Raw genomic sequence first — 26,001 nt, 5'->3', positions numbered from 1 at the left:
CATCCACTGGGAATTACTTATACAATGATTGCACAGAAGCGTGCTTGAGTGAACAAGAGGCACATCGGCATGGATGTGGACAGGAGATGTAAGTCAAGTGGTATTGCAAATGCATGCTAGTATATGCACACTAAGCGAAATGCCTCTTACCAGGTGGATGGAGAAGACTCAGAATGAAGGAAGGCTAGGGAGGAGAGCCCATGTATTGAAAATCATTTTGATCACTCGCTACTCCTCTTTCCCCAGTGTTCACGAAATCATTAGAGATTAAACATCAAAGGCTTGTGCAGATGACCTTATAACTCGGGTGAGTGCAATCTTTCTTTTTGACAACGCTCACTCCCGTGTCTTACTAAGGGGCTGTGCATTTGTCGGACTCTTTAGTTGGACCAGGTTGATCCAATGATCCAAGGAAAAAATCTCATCATGCACTGTTTGCTTCAAAGAATCGAGCATCAGGCCACACTCAGATATCATCCAAGAGCAGTCCAATTTTACGGATTCATATTAAGGTGGAGAAACTTTTTTTGCATTCTGAAACCGCAAAGAGTAAAATATTTTTCAACATAACATCCATTTTTGAACATGCTCTGGCTGCCTTGATGCCTGTTGCTGGGTGGTGCAGCACTTTCTTTACATTGAGGTTGCCCCTGGGTAACACAGGTGTGTTTCTGTCAAACTATAGTACTGCTGAGACTTGTGTCCCTCTGGCTAGTTTTCTTTTGGTCCTCCATTGAGCTTAATAGTCTATCTATATAATTGTCTAAGGGGTACTTCCGTCTGTTTGTCTGTCTTTCTGTCTATCTGTAACAGAAATCAGCGACAGGCTTAGTCTGGTCACGAATTGGCCCCTCCCTACTCTCCTCCAGTCAGTGCCCCCTCCCTACTCCCCTCCAGTCAGTGCCAGTGTGTCGCCCCATCCCGGACCAACTTTTTACTATCGATGCTGCCAATGCAGCATCAATAGTAAAAAGATATAATGTAAAAATAATAACAAAAAAAAATTTTTGCTATTCTCACCTTCTGACATCCTCCGATGCACGAGATGCGGCTGCCAGCTTCCGTTCCCAGAGATGCATTACAAAATTACCCAGATGACTTAGCGGTCTCGCGAGACCACTAAGTCATCTGGGTAATTTCGCAATGCATCTCTGGGAATGGAAGCTGGCGGCCGCATCGCGCGCATTGGGACAGATTCGGTGGACGACGGAGGGTGAGTATATAACTACACTGTGCAGAATTATTAGGCAAGTTGTATTTTAGAGGATTATTTTTATTATTGATCAACAACAACTATGTTCTCAATCAATCCAAAACTCATAAATATCAAAGCTTAATATTTTTGGAAGTTGGAGTGGGTTTTTTTTTTGATTTGGCTATCTTAGGAGCATATCTGTTTGTTTATTTTCACCAGATAAACCAATATCACTGCACAAAATTTAGAAATAAACATTTCTGACATGCAAAAACAAAACCCCCCTAAATTAGTGACCAATATAGCCACCTTTCTTTATGATGACACTCAACAGCCTTCCATCCATAGATTCTGTCAGTTGCGTGATCTGTTTATGATCAACATTGCGTGCAGCAGCCACCCCAGCCTCCACACACTGTTCCGAGAGGTGGACTGTTTTTCCTCCATGTAGATCTCACATTTTATGAGGGACCACAGGTTCTCTATGGGGTTCAGATCAGGTGAACAAGGGGGCCATGTCATTATTTTTTCTTCTTTGAGACCTTTACTAGCCAGCCATGCTGTGGAGTAGTTGGAGGCATGTCATGGAGCATTGTCCTTGAACAATACCGACTTCTTCCTGTACCACTGACTGAGGAAGTTGTCTTCCAGAAACTGGCAGTAGGTCTGGGAGTTGAGCTTCACTCCATCCTCAACCCGAAAAGGTTCCACAAGTTCATCTTTGATCATACCAGTTCATACCAGTACCCCACCTCCACCTTGCTAGCGTCTGAGTCGGAGTGGAGCTCTCTGCCCTTTACTGATCCAGCCTCTGGCCCATCCATCTGGCCCATCAAGAGTCACTCTCATTTCATCAGTCCATAAAACCTTTGAAAAGTCAGTCTTAAGATATTTCTTGGCCCAGTCTTGACTTTTTATCTTATGTTTCTTGTTCAAAGGTCGTCGTTTTTCAGCCTTCCTTACCTTGGCCATGTCCCTTAGTATCGCAGACCTCGTGCTTTTTGTTACTCCAGTAACGTTGCAGCTATGAAATATGGCAAAACTGGTGGCAAATGGCATCTTGCCAGCTTCATGCTTGATTTTCGTCAATTCATAAGCAGTTATTTTGTGCCTTTGTTGCCCAACACGCTTCTTGCGACCCTGTTGGCTATTTGCCATGAAATGCTTGATTGTTCGATGAACACGCTTCAAAAGTTTGGCAATTTCAAGACTGTTGCATCCCTCTGCAAGACATCTCACAATTTTGGACTTTTCAGAGCCCATCAAATCTCTTTTCTAACCCATTTTGCCAAAGGAAAGGAAGTTGCCTAATAATTAAGCACACCTTATATAGGGTTTTGATGTCATTAGACAACACCCACCCTCATTACAGAGATGCACATCACCTGATTTACTTAATTGGTAGTTGGCCTGAACAGCTTGGAGTAGGACAACATGTATAAAAAGTATCATGTGATTAAAATACAACTTGCCTAATTATTCTGCACACAGTGTATTTTTTATTTTAATTCTTTTTTTAACAGGGATATGGTGCCCACACAGCTATATATTACGTGGGCTGTATAATATACTGTGTGTGCTGTGTTATATACTGCATGGTCTGTGTTATATACTGCGTGGCCTGTGTTATATACTGCGTGGGCTGTGTTATATACTATGTGGGCTATGCTATATATTATGTGGGCTGTGTTATATACTACCTGGTTGCTGTATACTACATGGGCAGTGTTATATACTACGTGGGCTATGCTATATATTATGTGGGCTGTGTTATATACTACCTGGTTGCTGTATACTACATGGGCAGTGTTATATACTATGTGGGCTGTGTTATATACTGCCTGGCTGCTATATACTATGTGGGCAGGGTTATATACTACGTGGGCTGTATTATTTACTGTGTGGCCTGTGTTATATACTACGTGGGCTGTGCTATATATTGCATGGGCTGTGTTATATACTGCCTGGCTGCTATATACTACATGGGCAGTGTTATATTCTACGTGGGCTGTGTTATATACTATGTAGGCTGTGTTATACAGTGGGGCAAAAAAGTATTTAGTCAGTCAGCAATAGTGCAAGTTCCACCACTTAAAAAGATGAGAGGCGTCTGTAATTTACATCATAGGTAGACCTCAACTATGGGAGACAAACTGAGAAAAAAAAATCCAGAAAATCACATTGTCTGTTTTTTTATCATTTTATTTGCATATTATGGTGGAAAATAAGTATTTGGTCAGAAACAAGCAATCAAGATTTCTGGCTCTCACAGACCTGTAACTTCTTCTTTAAGAGTCTCCTCTTTCCTCCACTCATTACCTGTAGTAATGGCACCTGTTTAAACTTGTTATCAGTATAAAAAGACACCTGTGCACACCCTCAAACAGTCTGACTCCAAACTCCACTATGGTGAAGACCAAAGAGCTGTCAAAGGACACCAGAAACAAAATTGTAGCCCTGCACCAGGCTGGGAAGACTGAATCTGCAATAGCCAACCAGCTTGGAGTGAAGAAATCAACAGTGGGAGCAATAATTAGAAAATGGAAGACATACAAGACCACTGATAATCTCCCTCGATCTGGGGCTCCACGCAAAATCCCACCCCGTGGGGTCAGAATGATCACAAGAACGGTGAGCAAAAATCCCAGAACCACGCGGGGGGACCTAGTGAATGAACTGCAGAGAGCTTGGACCAATGTAACAAGGCCTACCATAAGTAACACACTACGCCACCATGGACTCAGATCCTGCAGTGCCAGACATGTCCCACTGCTTAAGCCAGTACATGTCCGGGCCCGTCTGAAGTTTGCTAGAGAGCATTTGGATGATCCAGAGGAGTTTTGGGAGAATGTCCAATGGTCTGATGAAACCAAACTGGAACTGTTTGGTAGAAACACAACTTGTCGTGTTTGGAGGAAAAAGAATACTGAGTTGCAACCATCAAACACCATACCTACTGTAAAGCATGGTGGTGGAAACATCATGCTTTGGGGCTGTTTCTCTGCAAAGGGGCCAGGACGACTGATCCGGGTACATGAAAGAATGAATGGGGCCATGTATCGTGAGATTTTGAGTGCAAACCTCCTTCCATCAGCAAGGGCTTTGAAGATGAAACGTGGCTGGGTCTTTCAACATGACAATAATCCAAAGCACACCGCCAGGGCAACGAAGGAGTGGCTTCGTAAGAAGCATTTCAAGGTCCTGGAGTGGCCTAGCCAGTCTCCAGATCTCAACCCTATAGAAAACCTTTGGAGGGAGTTGAAAGTCCGTGTTGCCAAGCAAAAAGCCAAAAACATCACTGCTCTAGAGGAGATCTGCATGGAGGAATGGGCCAACATACGAACAACAGTGTGTGGCAACCTTGTGAAGACTTACAGAAAAAGGTTTGACCTCTGTCATTGCCAACAAAGGATATATTACAAAGTATTGAGATGAAATTTTGTTTCTGACCAAATACTTATTTTCCACCATAATATGCAAATAAAATGATAAAAAAACAGACAATGTGATTTTCTGGATTTTTTTTTCTCAGTTTGTCTCCCATAGTTGAGGTCTACCTATGATGTAAATTACATACGCCTCTCATCTTTTTAAGTGGTGGAACTTGCACTATTGCTGACTGACTAAATACTTTTTTGCCCCACTGTATATTATGTGGGCTGTGTTATATACTGCCTGGCTGCCATATGCTATGTGGGCAGTGTTATATAATGCATGGGCTGTGTTATATACTACGTGGGCTGTGCTATATATTACGTGGGCTGTGTTATATACTGCCTGGCTGCTATATACTACATGGTCTGTGTTATATACTGCATGGCCTGTGTTATATACTGCGTGGGCTGTGCTATATATTACATGGCCTGTGTTAGATACTACGTGGCTGTGCTATATACTATGTGGCTGCTCTATACTATGTGGCTGCTATATACTATGTGGCTGTGCTATATACTGTGTGGCTGTCTGTGTTACGTGGGCAGTGCTATATACTATGTGGCTGCTATATACTATGTGCTGCTATATACTACGTGGCTGTGCTATATACTACGTGGCTGTGCTATATACTATGCGGCTGTGCTATATATTACGTGACCTGTGTAATATACTACGTGGCTGTGCTATATACTATGTGGCTGCTCTATACTACGTGGCTGTGCTATATACTATGTGGCTGTCTGTGTTACATGAGCTGTGCTATATACAGTACCATGTGGCTGCTATATACTATGTGGGTGCTATATACTATGTGGCTGTGCTATATACTATGTGGCTGCGCTATATACTAAGTGGCTGTGCGATATACTACATGGCTATGTTATATACTATGTGGCTGTGTTATATACTATGTGGCTGTGCTATTTACTACGTGGTAGTGCTAAGCGCGACTTACATACATACATATTTTAGAATACCTGATGTGTGTTATATATACGTGGGCTGTGCTATATATTATGTGGGCTGTGTTACATACGGCCTGGCTGCTGAATACTATGTGGGCAGTGTTATATACTACATGGGCTGTGCTATATACTACGTGGCTGCTATATACTATGTGGCTGTGCTATATACTACGTGGCTGTCTGTGTTATGTGGGCTGTGCTATATTGTATGTGGCTGCTATATACTATGTGGCTGTTATATACTGTACTATGTGGCTGCTATATACTATGTGGCTGTGCTATATACTATGTGGCTGTGCTATATACTATGTGGCTTTGCAATATATTTTGTGGCTGTGGTATATTCTAGGTGGCTGTCTGTGTTATATACTATGTGGCTCTGATATATGCTACGTGGCTGTGCTATATACTATGTGGCTGCTATATACTACGTGGCTGTGCTATATACTATGTGGCTGTCTGTGTTACGTGGGCTGTGCTATATAGTATGTGGCTGCTATATACTATGTGGCTGCTATATACTATGTGGCTGTGCTATATACTATGTTGCCGTGCTATATACTATGTGGCTGTGCTATATACTATGTGGCTGTGCTATATACTATGTGGCTTTGCTATATACTTTGTGGCTGTGGTATATTCTAGGTGGCTGTCTGTGTTATATACTACGTGGCTATGCTATATGCTACGTGGCTGTGGTAAGCGCAACGTACATACATACATACATATTCTAGAATACCCGATGCATTAGAATCAGGCCACCATCTAGTCATAATATAATTAGTTTTCTGCAGGAGCTGGAAGTGACGCTGCTCCCCATTATATCCACCAGTGGTCATTCCCTGGCTGACAATTCTAGGTTTGCTTAATAGTTGATAGCGTGATTAGGGTACCTCTTCTTGGTGTATTTGATTTCTGTTCCTTGATCTCAAGCTGTAGTTTGACTTTGCTTCTACCTGATGATGTTGCTCCCGTTCGTGACCTTCTGGTTTTAACGTAGCTTCCCAACTACTTTTCTGCCCACCAGCTCCTCTGGCCAGGCTAACTTACTAACTATTTCAATGTCAATTTATCAACAGACTGTTCCAGCTACAACTCATACTATATCTTTTTTCAAGAGTAGACTTTCATAGAAGTAACATTATTTTAACTGTATGTCTTGTTTGAAGGGCCATATCTAAGTTTCCTTTTGGAAAATTTTTAGTGTTACAAACGGATTCTATTATCCAGAGTATATAAAAGCTACATGGACCATCTCCTATAAAGTATGACCCCACACATCCATTTACTGCATAACATGGAGAGACAACTAATTTCAATAAGAACTGTGCAATGATTTATTTCATTGGTGAAGGTGCTGCTGGGGAAATTTAACACATGTTGTTAGTTTTACCCAAAGATTACAGATTTTCAGGGGGTTCCAGCAGTGCAGTTTCCAGTAATCTACTCATTCTGGGAAGTTCCTTACAACAAGAATAAACTGTGCGAAACAGACAATTGATAATATTTGACTTTATTACCTGACAATCACCAGCCAGAAAGTGCAGACAGCGAGTAATTATTTTGTTTAGGTTGACTTTATTTATTGAATTATTCATTACCTATTTTTTATAAGCTTTCTCATACAGAGAAGACGCGCACCAGAAAATAAATTAAATGTGACACTGAGTTTAGCAAAATAATAGATCAGATAGAACAATATGCGACAAATACAACAACAATTGTAAAGTAAATAAAAAGGCTGCTACAGGTCTCATCTCGATATTTCTGACACCTCAGGGGTCTCAAACATGAGGAATTATTGGAATGTAAATGGTAGGTTTCCAGTGTTCTGGCTCTTGGATTGAGGTTATTTTCTAACTTTTATTAGGGCCCATGTATGGAGGGATTATGAAAGCCACGATGGCCGCCCTGTATCTTCAGCCACCACCTAAATGTATCTGCAGCAGCTTATAAAGCAAAAGTGATAAAACCGTTGTTTTCTTTAGAAAGTTTTATAGAATAGATATTATTTAATTTAAATATTTCCATAAAAACATCATTCAAAATGACACTGATTATATTCAAAAGAAACATCATGCTCTTATGGCCGCCTTAGTGCACGTTGATCAATATACCCGTAATACTAAGTTCTCTCCTCTTTGTAATAGCTTCTTTATATCACTTTCAATCATGGCTCCAGTGTTGTCCTCTCCATCTTCTTTCCCAAGGAGCCAAGTTTCTTTGTTCCTGTAGGCACCAAGTTACCATTATGTTACAATTAGGACTCTTCCAATCGAAATGCGTCAACACCAGAGCACTGTCCTGTTTGCGACTTGATTTTAATTAAAGTGTAATAAAGCTGCCTAGATGTTATCGGAGATGCCGTTTTTTGTCTTTAATTTGGATTTATTGCCATGGCCGAGGGGCTTGCAGGACCTGCATATATCTATGCGATTGTAGATACCTACAAAGGTGCGCTCATCCAGTTTTCTGCTTCATCAAGTTACAATGGTAACCTGGTACTCATCTCTGAGATAACGCTTCTAGGCCCTATAGGCTTGTTACGATAGCAACTCACTGTCTGAGTATTCACTTAGTTGGTATCCATGTCGCTACTAAATATCACCACTTCTCAATTCTGTTTTTGTGGTGACACCTGTCAGAAGAGAAACATTAGGTGGGTCGCATGTATTGCTGATGGAAAACCAAAGGAATGGTCCATGATACAAAGTAGACTTGATGTTGTTTTATTATCAATGCCTTTCGAAGTCTTCAGACTTCTTCATCAGGATAAAATCACATTGGTATAAAAAACGCATCAAATCTACTTTGTAGCCTGTGCCATTCTTTTGGATCTTCACCAGCAGTGTAGATGGCCCATCATATGTTTCTCTTTTGGCCTTTCAAAGGTTTTTAACCCATGTGACTACAGGAGTCGACAAATTTAAGCTTGATCCTTGTTGTGTGATTCACAACTTTAACAGGCGGGTAATTTCTTTCACATTATTGTTCTTTGCCAATGATAAAATCCTGTCGTGCTTTTTTGCTCCTCAGATTTTTCCTGCATAGTATGTCTCCTGACATACGCTACACAGCTACATCAATGGGCTCTGCTACATTGCCACAGACACAACACAAAACTCAGAAAACGTATAGTCAGTTTGTCGCCGGGAGGAAAATAGTATACCTCCCCCAATACTATTGTCCAAATCTGTAGGACAAATCCAGGAAGTCCGAAATACATATTGAACAAGAGAGTATAAATATCCCAAAGATCATATTAATGAAAAATAAAAATTTTATTTTGACCAATAAAGGCAGATAACATAATAATACAAAAATAGCATGTACAGTCATGGACAAAAATTTTGAGAATGAGACAAATATTAATTTTTCCAAAGTCTACTGCTTCATTTTTTCTAATGGCAATTTGCATATACTCCTGAATGTCAGAGTGATCAGCTTAACAGCAATTACTGTACTTGCAAAGTCAATATTTGCCCAGAAAATGAACTTTAACCCCCAAAACACATTTCAACATCATTGCAGTCCTGCCTTAAAAGGAGCAGCTAACATCGTTTTAGTGATTGATCCATTAACACAGGTGTGGGTGTTGATGAGGACAGGGCTGGCGATCAATCAATCATGATTAAGTAAGAATGACATCACTGGACACTTTAAAAGGAGGCTGGTGCTTGGTATCATTGTTTCTCTTCAGTTAACCATGGTTAGCTCTAAAGAAACACGTGCAGCCATCATTGCACTGCACAAAAATGGCCTAACAGGGAAGAGTATCGCAGCTACAAAGATTGCACCTCAGTCAACAATCTATCGCATCATCAAGAACTTCAAGGAGAGAGCTTCCATTGTTGTCAAAAAGGCTCCAGGGCGCCCAAGAAAGACCAGCAAGCGCCAGGACCGTATCTTAAAACTGTTTCAGCTGCGGGATCGGACTACCAGCAGTGCCGAGCTTGCTCAGGAATGGCAGCAGGCTGGTGTGAGTGCTTCTGCATGCACTGTGAGGCGGAGACTCTTTGAGCAAGGCCTGGTTTCAAGGAGGGCAGCAAAGAAACCACTTCTCTCCAGAAAAAACATCAGGGACCGACTGATATTCTGCAAAAGGTACAGGGAGTGGACTGCGGAGGACTGGGGCAAAGTCATTTTCTCTGATGAATCCCCTTTTCAATTGTTTGGGACATCTGGAAAACAGCTTATTCGGAGAAGAAGAGGTGAGCGATACCACCAGTCTTGTCTCATGCCAACTGTAAAGCATCCTGAAACCATTCATGTGTGGGGTTGCTTCTCAGCCAAGGGAATCGGCTCACTCACAGTCTTGCCTAAAAACACAGCCATGAATAAAGAATGGTACCAGAATGTCCTCCAAGAGCAACTTCTCCCAACCGTCCAAGAGCAGTTTGGCGCCCAACAATGCCTTTTCCAGCGTGATGGAGCACCTTGCCATAAAGCAAAGGTGATAACTAAATGGCTCATGGAACAAAACATAGAGATTTTGGGTCCATGGCCTGGAAACTCCCCAGATCTTAATCCCATTGAGAACTTGTGGTCAATCATCAAGAGACGGGTGGATAAACAAAAACCAACAAATTCTGGCAAAATGCAAGCAATGATTATGCAAGAATGGACTGCTATCAGTCAGGATTTGGTCCAGAAGTTGATTGAGAGCATGCCAGAGAGAATTGCAGAGATCTTGAAGAAGAAGGGTCAACACTGCAAATATTGACTTGCTGCATTAACTCATTCTAACTGTCAATATAACCTATTGGTACTCATAATATGATTGCAATTATATTTCTGTATGTGATATAAACATCAGACAAACACTAATAAAAACCAGAGGGCAGCAGATCATGTGAAAATATAATTTTGGTGTCATTCTCAAAATTTTTGGCCATGACTGTATGCCAAAACAAGGTGTGGAAGATACGTATGGTATGCTGAGGAACAAAAGGAGAAATATATTACATCCCAGGTGCTGCTTGCGATGTATTAAAGTACTAGAGACCTATGAGATGGATTCCATGATCCTATATGGCTCCATAACAAAGTAAAGTGCCACAGTGCAAACCCACCCACATAATCAGTAACTGTTATATAATCACATCATGCAGCTTACCCATATATACTGTATGGATGATTCTCCCTGTTCCACAGGCGGCCCCTTGACGCACGTTTCGTGGTCAGCTTTCTCAAAAGCTGCCACAGAGTATATACTTAGTTGCCCATGTCTGTTACATTGCTGGATTCTGTTTCATCACTACAGTGAGTCTCCGGACCTTCTCAAATCAGCTACATGTTTTCAATGAGTCTCCTTGTTTAACTTGCCACAGCACATTGCCAAGCCATCTTGAATTTGCAGTTTGCTTCCTCGGTCTCCTCACTCTATAGTGTCTGTTGTTTTACCTGTTTTAATTTGACCTCTGCAGCTTCTGTTTCTCCTACTGGTGCATCTCGCTGCATCAACGTGATCTGTCAAAGAGTCTTTACAACTGCTCTTCGGGACCAAGAGCTTCAAAAATCCACCTCACCAGGTGAGATATATAACGATTTCTCTTGAATTTGGGACAGAAAGTAGAGTAAACTATCTGAAAGGGCCTTAATGAGATTTTAAGCTTTTCCCCTTTCCTTTAAATATCCACCTCTGCCTGTGCTTTTTAATTTGTGTCTTTCCCAGTTTGTAATTTTTATGTCTTTTTTATTTTTATCATTAATTTTATTCGTATATTCTTAGGTTTATATCTTCTACCTCATCGTCGGGTGACCTTTTTTGAATCTTTGATACAAGTGTGGTCCCTGGGATACATATCTACAGACATGGATTTCAATCCTCTTTTCATTGATGAACAGCACTTAATGGGACAGATTCTTACTTATCACAGCCATTTTTCACTTCCATGAATTTGAGATATTGTCATGTTTTTTAATATTCATATTTGCACTATATGGTCTGTATTTTGCATATGTATCTATCTCTTTTATTTTTACTATGTACATTTTTATTCTTGATTAAGTGAGTTTATTGGCAATGGGAGTTGCCTTTTCACTGCTTTTGCACCTTTTTCCTATTCATTGTGCTCATATATTATTCTATTTAAATACTCGCTGCTTGTTGCACTTTACTATTTGTATAACCCTTTGGTAAGGCATACCTTTCTTACTATTTAAATATTTGCTGTTCGTTGCACCTTGTTGTTCATACAATCCTTTGGTATTGGATCCCTCCTGCTTGTGCGCATGTAGGCTGGCTCCAGTATGTCCGGCGCCGCTGACGGTGTCCTCTTAGGCTGGGCGGGTCCTGTGTCCAGGGTTTGTGCTCACGTGACACACGTGGGCGTGGCCTCTGACGTGGACCGTCCTGCTATTTGATGTCTTCGGCGACCCCGACTTCCGGGTATGCCGGCGCTACATGCGCCGTTGCTAAGCAGCTCCCCAAATGACGGGAAACAATGATTGGCTGGCCCGGCTTTTTAAGGCAGCTCTTTGTTCTGGAAGCCACTTCCCCGGAAGAAGGCTTGAGCACCGAAACGCGCGTTGGGGACGGTGGGTTTTGCAAGGCTCCAGGCACCTTCTGGTAAATACCATGATTGTATGATCAAGATTTGGATATCTTTTCACTAATCTCTAGATGTGGTACACAGCCCTCGTGGAGTCTCTTTGCTCTGGTGTGTGAACTTTTACTTTGGATTTTGTATTATTACCAATATTGGGTACACACTAATTATGGAGCAATCTATTTAATCTTTAAATTCACATACACCTGTTGTTGCCTGGTGCTTTTGTGTATTCCCATCCATTTTTGGCTTACCTCTGTCACATCCCCTGTATTTTTATGGATTTGTTTATAATAAAGTTTGTACATTTTTTACTCTTTGATTCTTGGTGGTTTGTGCTCTCTATTTGAGTTTTTTTTATCTGAAAGGGAGTAGAGAGAGCTCAACATTTGTTTTTCAGGTAGGTGAAGCAGGAAGTCAGTATGGTGCAACTGTAGCCAATAGCTACAGATCAGGAAGTGATGTCACAGAGGGCGGAGTCATTTTGTCAACTTCAGAAACATTCAGTGGTAGATGTTTTCCGTGGTACTTAAAATTTTGCATACAGAGTTCTTTGATAAATTGCATGTCTGTAACCAAACAAAAGAATTAAAGAGATTTTCCAGTTTCATACAACCCCTCACTACCAGATGTAGCTTGTTTAATGCAAAAAAACCTGTACTTACTCATTGTCGCTAGATCCAGTGCTGAGTCTCTGCTGCTGCTTCCAGGGGTTGTTATTGTCTGCATTTACAGGTCACATCGGCAGCACTAAAGCCAATAAATGAGCTCAGCAGTTCTGCCTGATTTGACAGCACAAACTTCTGAGCTCACTGATTGGCTGCAGTTGTGCCAACATAGCATAAGAGCTGCAGACAAAAGGGCAGCTTAGAAATCATCCTTAGTCCTGGAGATGTTAAGTAAAGCACAGGTTTTTTTTAACAAACTGCACTCAGGTGACAGCGATTTTCTGAAATTGTAAAACTCCTATAGGTTCTTATACACATATTAGTGATATTTAGAAAAGAAAAAGTGTCTCTATTAATGGAACAAACAAGTTAAGATAATTGGTGCTACATTTTGCAAGTAATAATCATTCTAAAGAAACAAAAACAATTTAATAGAAAACCCTTTAATTACTCAAAGAGAGGATCTTAAGAAATTAAAGCACAAATTTCTCCAAGACCGAAGTAAACCAATCTGTAATGTGAATGTGGCACCCCTAGGGGTATTTGCCACAAAAATAGTTACTGACAGTAAGTACAAATACTAAAATAGCAAGACTGCACTACCACCTCCGGCCAGAAGGGGGAGCTCCAGAGACTCCCCTTGATCCATTCTGGTCTGAGAGAAGAAATGGCAGTTGGGCCAAGGAGCTGATAGTGAGAGGTCATACAGTTGAATCTCTAACAGCCCTGTGACTGTTACCAGGCCTAAATCTCCGGCCTGAGGAGAAGAGGGATAGAGAAAAAGGACATTGTGAGAACCGGGTAGCATTAATCACTACCCAGAACAGGCGCAAAGACGGATACCGGATCCGTGGCTGTATTCATTATATATAATACAGCAACCGGAAAAACGTGAGGTGATATCAGCTTCACTAGGGTCGGATGCAGCAACAGACACAGAGTTCAGCGGTACTCCCAGAGGGGGTAAACCGATAAAAGGACTCGGGTTGCCCGTCGAACCAGGACCCGGAGGGGACAGATTGGGCCGGCAGCCAGTTCACATACAGCAGCAGGGCCACACAGAAATTGCGCACAATAAGAGGCGAAGACCCCGGCAGGGTCAAAGTAACTCAGAGTTCCCATACAGACTCCGGTGACAGGACTGGTTGTAAATCCTTTTATGTTAAAGTAAACTGGTTAAACGTTTCAGTGCCTCAGTCTTTCATTTGGACAATAGCCATCTATCCAGGATCGAGATCGTCACCGCTGGGAGAACCTGCTGCTGATCAAGTAAGTGCCTGTCCCCTCATGATACCCCTTACACTGTGCATTGCCTGAGGCCACAGCACCGGGTCAAGCCACCCGTGACATCCCCCTCAAGAGACAGACTCCATTGGTCCGGTGCTGGGTATCCCGGTCTCCTGGGCGTCACAATTGGCGTCACGAACAGGATCTAGCCAGCCCGTATACCGGGTATTGTGTGCCGTGATTGGAGCCCAAAACTGTGAAAACTGGGATGAAAAATCTTGAAAATTGACTTTATTAAAGAAAAATCCATTCCCCATTAAAAACTATTGAAAGTGACTTTTCCCCATTGGTTATAATGGAGTAAAGATGGCCGCCATCCCCTGAGGTAATCACTTCATAACCGTTAGGCACGAGACTGTTAATTGAGCTACACCATCACCTGAGCCCCAGTCTAACTGAAAAACTTCAGAATCCGCCATTACAGAGCGCGGTGGGTGGGAGCAGCAGGGGGCGTGTCATTGTGGGCGGCACCAAGCTGAGCGCTCTGACATCAGAGCAAGGGGAAAATCGATCCTGCTGCACAGCGGAACGAATCTACACTATCCCGACGGAAGCGGAGGACCGGAAGGGTCCGGATTAACTAAGGGGGCACAGTATGTCGCAGCACGGAGACGCCGCAACACTCGGCAACGCTAATGCAGCTGAAAGACAGAGTGTCAATAGAGAGTCCGGCAGCGCAGCGGTGCAAGGAGTGGCGCCCATCATGCTGGTGCTGATGCCATATACCCCGGGTGGCCCATGGCTTCCAATGTATGAAGGTGAGCCTAATACCCTTGACGATTTCAGAGAAAAGATGCTGGCCCATTTTGACATGTTCCCTGTGGGTGAAGTTCAGCGTGTTAGTCTCCTGATGATGCAGTTAAGTGGCCATGCTAAGCGAGAAGTCACAGCATGGGCAGCTGATCTAAAAGGCACTGTTGAACGCATATTTGCTGGATTAAAAGCTACATTTGAAACCACGGCCAGCAGCAAAGCTAAAATACGATTCTTTAGTTGCAAACAAAAAGCTAATGAGGGCGTGAGAGACTTTGCCTTAAACCTGCAGGAAGCCCTTAAATCACTTACACTGGCTGAACCCATTTTTAACACCGGAGCGGATAAACTGCTAAGAGATCAATTTATTGAGGGACTCTACACCCCTTCTCACCGGGGGCATGTGAGCATGCTTGTTTTTAAGAACCCTGAATTGACATTTGCCCAATTAAAGGAGAGCGCTATACGTCTCCAGCTGGCAGAGGCACCTCGGGATCAGGATCCTGCGCAACCCATGGCAGAGGCACCTCAACAACAGGGAGTGCCAGCGACATCAGCTATGTCTGGGGCCATTGCTAAGCCCCTGGGGCCCAGTACTAATGAGGCTCTTCAACAAAAGCTTGACTCTTTAGCTGATGTTGTTGCTTCAATGGCTAAAACCATGCAGGAGATGAGAGGACACAAGATGGAGTTGGCAAACTGTAGAGAGGATGTTCCATGGATGAGACCCCGGAGATACCCGACATGGAGAGGACGACCCCGCGACCGCTACCAACCGGATGGACAGCCTATTTGCCGCCATTGCCAGCAGCCGGGCCACTTTGCACGAGATTGTGATTTAAACGGGAATCCCCTGGGAATGCGGGCCGCTTCGCAGGAATGAACTTTCAAGGCCCAACACCCTGGCACGACAGGTACATCGGAGGACGACCCATTATCCCTATCGTGCTGGACGGAATTCCCCTCAACGCTTTGCTGGACACAGGTTCCCAGATTTCATCTATACCGTATATCCTTTATAAGAGGTACTGGGCTGATGCAGATATTGATAAAGGGCCCTCTGATGTTGAACTAGATATATGGGCCAGTAATGGTAAGTTGGTACCGAAACTAGGATTCAGGGAGATGACCATAAAGATTGGTAAAGTAGAACTGAAGAAACAGGGTATAATTGTTGTTGATGTTGACCGGCGGAACTGTGAACCAACTGTATTGATAGGAATGAATGTGTTAGAGAACTGCTTTTCCGAAGTCATTTCTGTCTTACAGCAAATTGCTGAAACTGCCCAATCCTGCCAGCAGAGAGTTCTCCGGAGGGAAATAAAAGTATTGATGTTAAGGCAACAGGTAGAAGTTGCAGGTGGAGAAATCGGCAGTGTGAGGGTAAGTGATCCAACGTCTATTGTAATCCCACCAAAAACAGAAATGCTGGTATGGTGTAGAGCAGCCATTGGTACTAAGGGACGAGATTATCAAGCCTTAATAGAACCAGTGTACACCGACAGCAGGCCCACTATACTCACAGCACGAGGGATAGTCGAGGTACACCGGGGACGAGTGCCGGTACGACTTTTGAACTGTGGAGAGGAAGAGGTCACTTTGCCAAGGTATGCTACAATGGCAAAGCTATATACTGTTGACAACAATGCCATCACAACCATTGAGCCCTTAGAACCAACCTGTCAGGTGGAAGGCAATGGCTCAGATGGAGAAATGGAGGATTGGTGCCAACAGCTACACGTGGGCATAAATTCAACACCTACCCATCAAAAACAAGGGGTGTATAGGCTAGTGACGGAATATGAACAAGTCTTCAGTAAACACCCATTGGACTTCGGACGGATAGAAGGGGTAGAACACACAATCCCCACAGGTGACCATCCCCCAATAAAAGAAAGATATAGACCCATACCGCCCACTCACTATCAATGTGCAAAAGATATGCTGAGGGAAATGAAACAGGCCGGGGTAATAAGAGACAGCTGTAGCCCCTGGGCGGCCCCTCTAGTGATTGTCAAAAAAAAGGACGGAACCATGAGAATGTGCGTAGACTACCGGAAGATTAATAACATCACCCATAAAGACGCCTACCCCTTGCCTAGGATAGAAGAGTCCTTAACTGCTTTGAAATCTGCTAATTATTTTTCCACCTTAGACTTAACAAGCGGGTATTGGCAAGTCCCTGTGGCTGAGAGAGATAAGGAAAAGACGGCATTCACCACACCAATGGGTCTATGTGAATTTAATCGCATGCCGTTCGGACTCTGCAACGCATCCGGTACCTTCCAGCGGCTGATGGAATGCTGCCTCGGACACAAGAACTTCGAGACCGTCCTCCTGTACCTAGATGATGTGATCGTCTACTCAAAGACTTACGAACAACACTTAATAGACCTGGCAGAAGTGTTCGAAGCCTTATCCAGGTATGGCATGAAAGTCAAGCCATCCAAATGTCACCTTCTCAAGCCAAAGGTACAGTACCTGGGACACATCGTGAGTTCGGAGGGAGTAGCACCAGATCCCGAGAAAATAAGCGCCATAAGGGATTGGCCAAGACCTACCAGCGCAAAAGAAGTGAGACAATTCCTGGGATTGGTGGGTTACTATCGCAGATTTATAAAAGGATTTACCAAGTTGGCAGCACCCTTGCAAGACACCTTGGTAGGGCAGACGAAGAAACCTTCAAACCGAAACCCTCCTTTTCAGTGGAACGACGAAAGGGAAGACTCCTTTGAACAACTAAAGAAGGCACTAACCGGAGAAGAGGTTCTGGCATACCCAGATTACCATAAACCTTTCATCCTCTACACCGATGCCAGTAATGTGGGACTAGGAGCGGTGCTGTCACAAAAGCAAGAAGGTCGGGAGAAAGTCATCGCCTTTGCAAGTAGAAAGCTCCGGCCTACTGAAAGAAATTCAGAAAATTACAGCTCCTTCAAATTGGAACTACTGGCAGTAGTTTGGGCTGTGACGGAGCGTTTCAAACACTATCTGGCCGCTGCAGAATTTATTGTCTATACTGACAACAATCCGTTGACCCACCTGGACACAGCCAAATTAGGTGCGTTAGAACAGCGATGGATAGCCCGGTTATCTAATTACAACTTCATAATCAAGTATCGAGCAGGTCGCAAGAATGGAAATGCCGATGCCCTATCCCGGATGCCACACTTGAGAGATGTAGAAGAGGAAACGGGGGAGCTTGAAGAAATTGAACTACCAGCCTTCCATCGTCTCAAGGCAAAACATCATCAGTCAAGTACCTATCAGAAACAACAAGAGGTGAATTTTAATCCGTTAGCACACCATAGATGGGCTGACACCCAAGACAGCAATCCGGCTGTGAAGTTGGTGAAGGAACTGTTGACTGAGCAAAGTGCATATCCCTATGAGGATGCCCCAGAAGAGACGCATCAACTCTGGAAAGAGAGAGGCAAAATGTTCCTGTATCAAGGGAAGCTCTGTAGAAGATACACCAATCCGAAAACACATGAATTGGTTTGGCAGATTATTGTGCCTAAACAAGATGTGAAGATGGTCCTCGAAGCTTACCATAATGGTGCTGGTCACTTCGGTTGGAAAAAGTTAGAAGTACTTCTAAGAGAAAGATTTTATTGGGTCGGGATGAGAAAATCAATCGAACAGTGGTGCAGAAATTGTGGCCCGTGTAACCTCAGAAGAAACGATCAAAAGAACCAAAGAGCACCACTGCAGCCCATAATCACCAAACAACCACTTGAACTTGTAGCCATGGACCACGTGAAGTTGACACCAAGCCGGTCCGGCTATGTCTATGCCTTGACCATCGTGGACCATTATTCACGTTTCTTGGTAGTAGTACCCGTAAAAGATCTGACAGCAAAAACAGGAGCCAAAGCGTTCCAAACGTACTTTTGTAGACCCCATGGATATCCGGAACAGGTTCTCACCGACCAAGGTACAGCCTTTGAATCAGAGATCTTCAGAGAATTCTGTAATATGTATGGTTGCAAAAAGATCCGGACGACGGCCTATCATCCACAAACAAACGGCTTATGCGAGAAGATGAACCATATTGTAATAGACCTACTAAAGACTTTACCTGAGACAGAAAGGAATCAATGGCCAGAGAAATTGCCTGACTTGGTGGATCTGTATAATCATGTCCCGGTGAGCTCCACCAACTGCACCCCAGCTTACCTTATGCGTGCAAGACCCGGCCAATTACCAATCGATCTAGAAATGGGAATTCTGAAACCAGACGCAGAAGTTCAAGACTCCAATTGGGATATCATACGGCAAAAGCAGTATCGCCAAGTGCAAGAGAGTGTGGAAAGAAGCCTTCAGCAAACTAGAGAAAGACAAGAGCGAACTTTCAACCAGAATGCTCTAGCGACCCCATTAAGACCGGGTGACCAAGTGCTCAAGAGAAATCGTCGAACCAATAAACTGGACAATCAGTGGGAAGCCGTACCCTACACAGTTTTACCAACAAGAGTGGATAATCCTAAAATGTGTCTCATTAGCAAAAACGGAGGCTTAACATCTATACTAGTGTCAAGAGACAATCTTAAATTATGTCCGGAAGCATTGAAAGAGCCAGACGTTGTCCAGCCAGAACCAGAAGTTATTCAACCCATACAGGTTCAACCAGTAAAGGAAAAAGAAGAGGAAGTGTATCACACCTGTATAGGAGACTTTCCCAAAACCCTACTAACATACCATGGTGCAGTAGTGGTTCCCATGGTGGCCTTTTACCCAACACCGAACCCAATACCAGAAGTCCCAAGACAGGAAGAGGCTGACCCCGTACTACAGGAGGTTCCAGGCCAGGAAGAACAGATTCCTGGTCAGAGTAATCCCATTCACGGTGGACTTGCCAACTCCATAGTCGTGGAATTATCTTTAGCAGAGCGGGCAGATACTATATCCGCAGTAGACAGTAGTACACCACATGAAGAGACACCGCTATTACGTAGATCACAGCGTAGTACCCAGGGTCAATTACCGGCCAGGTATGCAGATTACCAACTATAAAGCTCATAATGTGAATTGTATATATGTTATGCCGTATATAGTTAAACAGAAAATGTAGTATAGTCATTGCTATCAGTCTGCAACGTTTAAGCCCAGTGCCTACAGAGACTTGTCTGTATGAACTTATTGCATATTCTTGAACTTTTTATCAGCCCGGAGGCACTAAATCAAAGCTCCGGAAAGACTGCTTTTTGAACTTTGCTTTTTGCTCTTTTTGAACTTTCTTTAGACTTTATATTGATAACTCCGTTGGAAAAATGGAACTAAATTCCTGGACACTAAGTACAGTGCCGTTCCTAATACCTTCAAGGATAGAACTGTATTAATGGACGCTATTTGAAGTGACTTTTTACAGAACTCTATTTTTGTTTCCTTGAGTGGTTTTTGTAACTTTTCATTTTTAAGACTCTGTACATATTAATTGTTATTTCAAAATGTTATTGTCCCACAGTCCCGGAGTACTGTTCTTAACTAAGGGGGAATGTGGCACCCCTAGGGGTATTTGCCACAAAAATAGTTACTGACAGTAAGTACAAATACTAAAATAGCAAGACTGCACTACCACCTCCGGCCAGAAGGGGGAGCTCCAGAGACTCCCCTTGATCCATTCTGGTCTGAGAGAAGAAATAGCAGTTGGGCCAAGGAGCTGATAGTGAGAGGTCATACAGTTGAATCTCTAACAGCCCTGTGACTGTTACCAGGCCTAAATCTCCGGCCTGAGGAGAAGAGGGATAGAGAAAAAGGACATTGTGAGAACCGGGTAGCATTAATCACTACCCAGAACAGGCGCAAAGACGGATGCCGGATCCGTGGCTGTATTCATTATATATAATACAGCAACCGGAAAAACGTGAGGTGATATCAGCTTCACTAGGGTCGGATGCAGCAACAGACACAGAGTTCAGCGGTACTCCCAGAGGGGGTAAACCGATAAAAGGACTCGGGTTGCCCGTCGAACCAGGACCCGGAGGGGACAGATTGGGCCGGCAGCCAGTTCACATACAGCAGCAGGGCCACACAGAAATTGCGCACAATAAGAGGCGAAGACCCCGGCAGGGTCAAAGTAACTCAGAGTTCCCATACAGACTCCGGTGACAGGACTGGTTGTAAATCCTTTTATGTTAAAGTAAACTGGTTAAACGTTTCAGTGCCTCAGTCTTTCATTTGGGCAATAGCCATCTATCCAGGATCGAGATCGTCACCGCTGGGAGAACCTGCTGCTGATCAAGTAAGTGCCTGTCCCCTCATGATACCCCTTACACTGTGCATTGCCTGAGGCCACAGCACCGGGTCAAGCCACCCGTGACATCCCCCTCAAGAGACAGACTCCATTGGTCCGGTGCTGGGTATCCCGGTCTCCTGGGCGTCACATGTAACAAGATAAATCATTTATCTCCAAACCGTCATAAAATCTGGAATAGCTAAGATGAAAACATTCAGCTAAAAGCCAAAAGTAATGATATTTTATCCCGAGCAGCATTTATAGTTAAACTTCTTAATGATCCAGTCTTCTGCCTTTTAAGCTTGTTTACAGAATTCTTAAGGAGATTATATTTTTTGATGTCCCTGAGTATTCCGAAAAACTCCGACATGCAGTGTGCTACAGAATTAAAAGCTTATTACATACGTAGCAGCAATTTCAACATAAAATTGCTGGAAAATAACACTGTAATAAATGCCATCAAAAGTCATTAATATCTGTTGTAGGGTAACTTGAGGTCAACCAATGTGACGGTCATTCCAAATTGTCGGTGTACACAACTGAGATGCCAAAAAACTTCTCCTTCCTCATTAAGTCCATTTCCATTTTTTAAACACTGGTTTTCAATGTTTACTACTTTCCAAATTTTTACCTAAATTTGCTCTTATATCTGAACAGTCAATACCGTAAATTTCTATATGTTTTGAGTGTGCTACTGAGCCTTTTCTTAAATTTGTTTGATTGCTTTAATCTTATGTCTTCAGGAGTGCACAGCTTCCCTGTCTTTCAAATTGCTGGTTTCCAAGGTTTGGAGTGCTCCTGAAGTTTGCTGGTTGGAACTGATGGCATGGTTGAGTTTGTTGGCATGAACTGCATGCTCGCAAATACTATTTAGGCTACGTTCACATTTGCGTTGTTGGGCGCAGCGTCTTCGACGCATACCGACGCATGCGTCATGCGCCCCTATCTTTAACATGGGGGGCGCATGGACATGCACCGGTATGCGTTGTATTGCGTTTTACGACGCATGCGTCATATTGACGCACAGACAGGGTGCAGAGGATGCTACTTGTAGTGTTTTCCCTGCGACAAAATTCCTGCTCTGTACGATCTTATGACAATGCATGCATCGCAAAACGCTGCGTTGTTGGTTGCATCGCCGACGCTGCGCCCAACAACGCAAATGTGAACCTTACCTAATAGAGGCAACTTTGCCACTGCCGCAGCAGAGGAGCTAGCCAGATATCATCTTCAGCCATATTGTAAAATCCTGGCAAGCACAGCGCTTCTTGCTTAAAGGCCCCGTCACACTAGACGATATCGCTAGCGATCCGTGAAGTTGCAGCGTTCTGGCTAGTGATATCGTCCAGTGTGACAGGCAGCAGCGATCAGGCCCCTGCTGTGATGTCGCTGGTCGGGGAAGAAAGTCCAGAACTTTGTTTCGTCGCTGGATCTCCCGCTGACATCGCTGAATCGGTGTGTGTGGCGCCGATTCAGCGATGTCTTTGCTGGTAACCAGGGTAAACATCGGGTTACTAAGCGTAGGGTCGCGCTTAGTAACCCGATGTTTACCCTGGTTACCATCGTTAAAGTAAAAAAAACAACCACTACATACTTACCTACTGCTGTCTGTCCCCGGCGCTCAGCTTCTCTGCACTCCTCCTGTACTGGTTGTAAGCACAGCGGCCGGAAAGCAGAGCGGTGACGTCACCGCTGTGCTTTCCGGCTGCCCGGCGCTCACAGCCAGAGCAGAGAAGCCCAGCGCCGGGGACAGACAGCGGTAGGTAAGTATGTAGTGGTTGTTTTTTTTACTTTAACGATGGTAACCAGGGTAAACATCGGGTTACTAAGCGCGGCCCTGCGCTTAGTAACCCGATGTTTACCCTGGTTACCGGCATCGTTGGTCACTGGAGAGCGGTCTGTGTGACAGCTCTCCAGCGACCAAACAGCGACGCTGCAGCGATCCGGATCGTTGTCGGTATCGCTGCAGCGTCGCTTAGTGTGACGGTATCCTAAGAGATCAACTACCTCCAGTAGACTTATGAGATTATCTGAAAGCTAAGTAACAAGTTGTACACAATAGAATGAAAAATATCCTCCTTTTTGAGAAGAGATTGTTTTAAACCAGAGGTAAATTGCAAAGTGGCTTGCACCAAACTCACGTTTTGGGTTTTTTTCAAGAAAGGTAAGGAAAGACACATCTGTTTCTAGTATGGACATGGGGTTTAGGGTTTTACCTACACAGATTTCAATTTCCTGTTTTTTATATAGGTCAATGCTTTTTTAATTTTTTTTACGTACAAAACTGTAAATTCACAGCTTCCTTTCATACTGCTATCCAGTTCAATGAAAAAAATTATATCTATCCACAGCAGCCACTTACAGTTGCTTACAGCAAACAGATGAAGATGAGCAAATTGCTCAAAATTTGTTTTGGTATTACATAACCAATTTGGCACACAGATTCAAATTAGTCCAAATAAATTTAGCCCAAAACTAAAGTAAAGGTACCTTCACACTGAACAACATTACAACGATAACGATAGCGATCCGTGACTTTGCAGCATCCTGGATAGCGATATCGTTGTGTTTGACACGCAGCAGCGATCAGGATCCTGCTGTGACATCGCTGGTCGGAGCTAGAAGGCCAGAACTTTATTTCGTCGCTGGACTCCCCGCTGACATCGCTGGATCGGTGTGTGTGACGCCGATCCAGCGATGTGTTCACTGGTAACCAAGGTAAATATCGTGTTACTAAGCGCAGGGCCGCGCTTAGTAACCCGATATTTACCCTGGTTACCATTGTAAATGTAAAAAAAAAAAACACTACATACATTCCGGTGTCTGTCACGTCCCTCGCCATCAGCTTCCTGCACTGACTGTGAGCGCCGGCCGTAAAGCACAGCGGTGACGTCACCACTGTGCTCTGCTTTACGGCCGGAACTCACAGTCAGTGCGGGAAGCTGACGCCGGGGGACGTGACAGACACTGAAATGTAAGTATGTAGTGTTTTTTTTTTACATTTACAATGGTAACCAGGGTAAACATTGGGTTACTAAGCGTGGCCCTGCGCTTAGTAACCCGATGTTTACCCTGGTTACCCGGGGACTTCAGCATCGTTGGTCACTGGAGAGCTGTCTGTGTGACAGCTCTCCAGCGACCACACAACGACTTTCCAACGATCACGGCCAGGTCGTATCGCTGGTCGTGATCGTTGGAAAGTTGCTGAGTGTGACGGTACCTTAACTCCAAAAGATGTCTGTCCATGGTAATAATTGATTTGGTTGACAATTCATTTGCAGGGATGCTCAATGAAATTGAGAGACATGAGAGCTACAGTTGTTATTTCAGTGCTTTCTCAACACATGTTCCACCCCCGTGATTATATCTCCAGTCTCTGCCCACTCTTCGAAGCTCAATATGATACTTTGACTGAATGATCCTTTCAGTCAGACAATGTTGGTTTGAAGCTTTCTCCGGTGTAAAGCTGAATTGTACCCACCTGGTACCATACCAAGGAGAAGAGAACTTAATTGTCTGTGTAATCTGTTCAGTTGCCATCACTCTCTGCTGCTATTCAATTTTGCTTCTGGACATTAATCAAATTGTTCAAAAATGACTTTTTGTTATATGCTGAGGTCTTTCCAGACCATAAAGCAAAACAAACAAATAAGATGGAAGGAGTTAAAAATAATAAGCGGATGTCCGAAGCCCTAAAAAACACCATGTCATGACATGCTGTGCATGACCACTGCAGCTAATAACTGGGCTCAGCGGTCTCTTGCCAACTTGTTTTCTAAAGCACACATGACACAGCCAATGCAGCTTTATCAACAAACACAGAGGAAGAGCAGCAGCTGGTGAATACAACAATTTTGGATTTTAAATTGGGAAGCCTATGTACTATTTCCCTTTAGAAGTGGCAAACTCCTTTAAAAATAATTGAATTCCTCATTCAATGTAAAACTAGAATGTTAAAAAAAATGTCTAAAATAGATTTTTTTTCTGCAAATAGTGCTACAATGTAAAGTTGGAGAAGTTGGCCGAACACTCTCTCTGAAGACCACTATCGATATATGTAATGTGACGTGTTTGTTTTTGTGTTTTATCCTATGGAGGCTGCAGTTTCCTGTTATTAAGGGGCGAGAGTGTAAACTGTAGGACCATCCCATTGTTGAGGATGAGTAATGGGCAGTAATGGTCAGTTCCTGTTTTTATCAATAGTCTTGGTTGAGTTAAAGAAAAAGAAAGATACCTGGATAGGTAGACCTTCAGTATAGCCTGTTATTCCTACGAAACGGTCTTCACAGGTAATATGTCGCCATCTGTAAACATCAAGAGTGAACGTCTGTCATACTGTACAGATGAAAGTCTTAAGCATTGTTCCTGCTACCCCTTTGACATATGTTCGAGTCCTAGTAAACAAGACTTTAATTTTGCACATCTTTTCTTCATTGTTGAGCTAAAGGCTACCAGCGTCCCCAAAATTGTGGAAGATCTTGAAGTGAAGGTGTCACCAGCAGAAACCATAACAGTATCGCAACTGCATGCACACGCCCAGAGACCTTTATGTAAGGTGTTTAGGGACACAGAGGTAGCCGTCAGCCCAGTGCCCCACTTACAATAAAATAATGATACGACTTGTAGATTGTGAGCCCTCGCGGGCAGGGTCCTCTCTCCTCCTGTACCAGTTGTGACTTGTATTGTTCAAGATTATTGTACCTGTTTTTATTATGTATACCCCTCCTCACCTGTAAAGCACCATGGAATAAATGGCGCTATAATGATAAATAATAATAATAATACGACAGAACTGCAGAATAATGCAATATTTCCAGCATAAATAATTCCACATACAACTACTTCAACGAGAAAATGAAAATGTTAAGCCAGAGTGGGAACAAAAAAAATGCCAGTCATCAATGAGTCA

This window comes from Ranitomeya imitator, chromosome 1 (assembly GCF_032444005.1).
Source record: "Ranitomeya imitator isolate aRanImi1 chromosome 1, aRanImi1.pri, whole genome shotgun sequence".
In the NCBI taxonomy this organism is placed as follows: domain Eukaryota; kingdom Metazoa; phylum Chordata; class Amphibia; order Anura; family Dendrobatidae; genus Ranitomeya; species Ranitomeya imitator.
Note: the sequence above shows the minus strand (reverse complement) of the source record.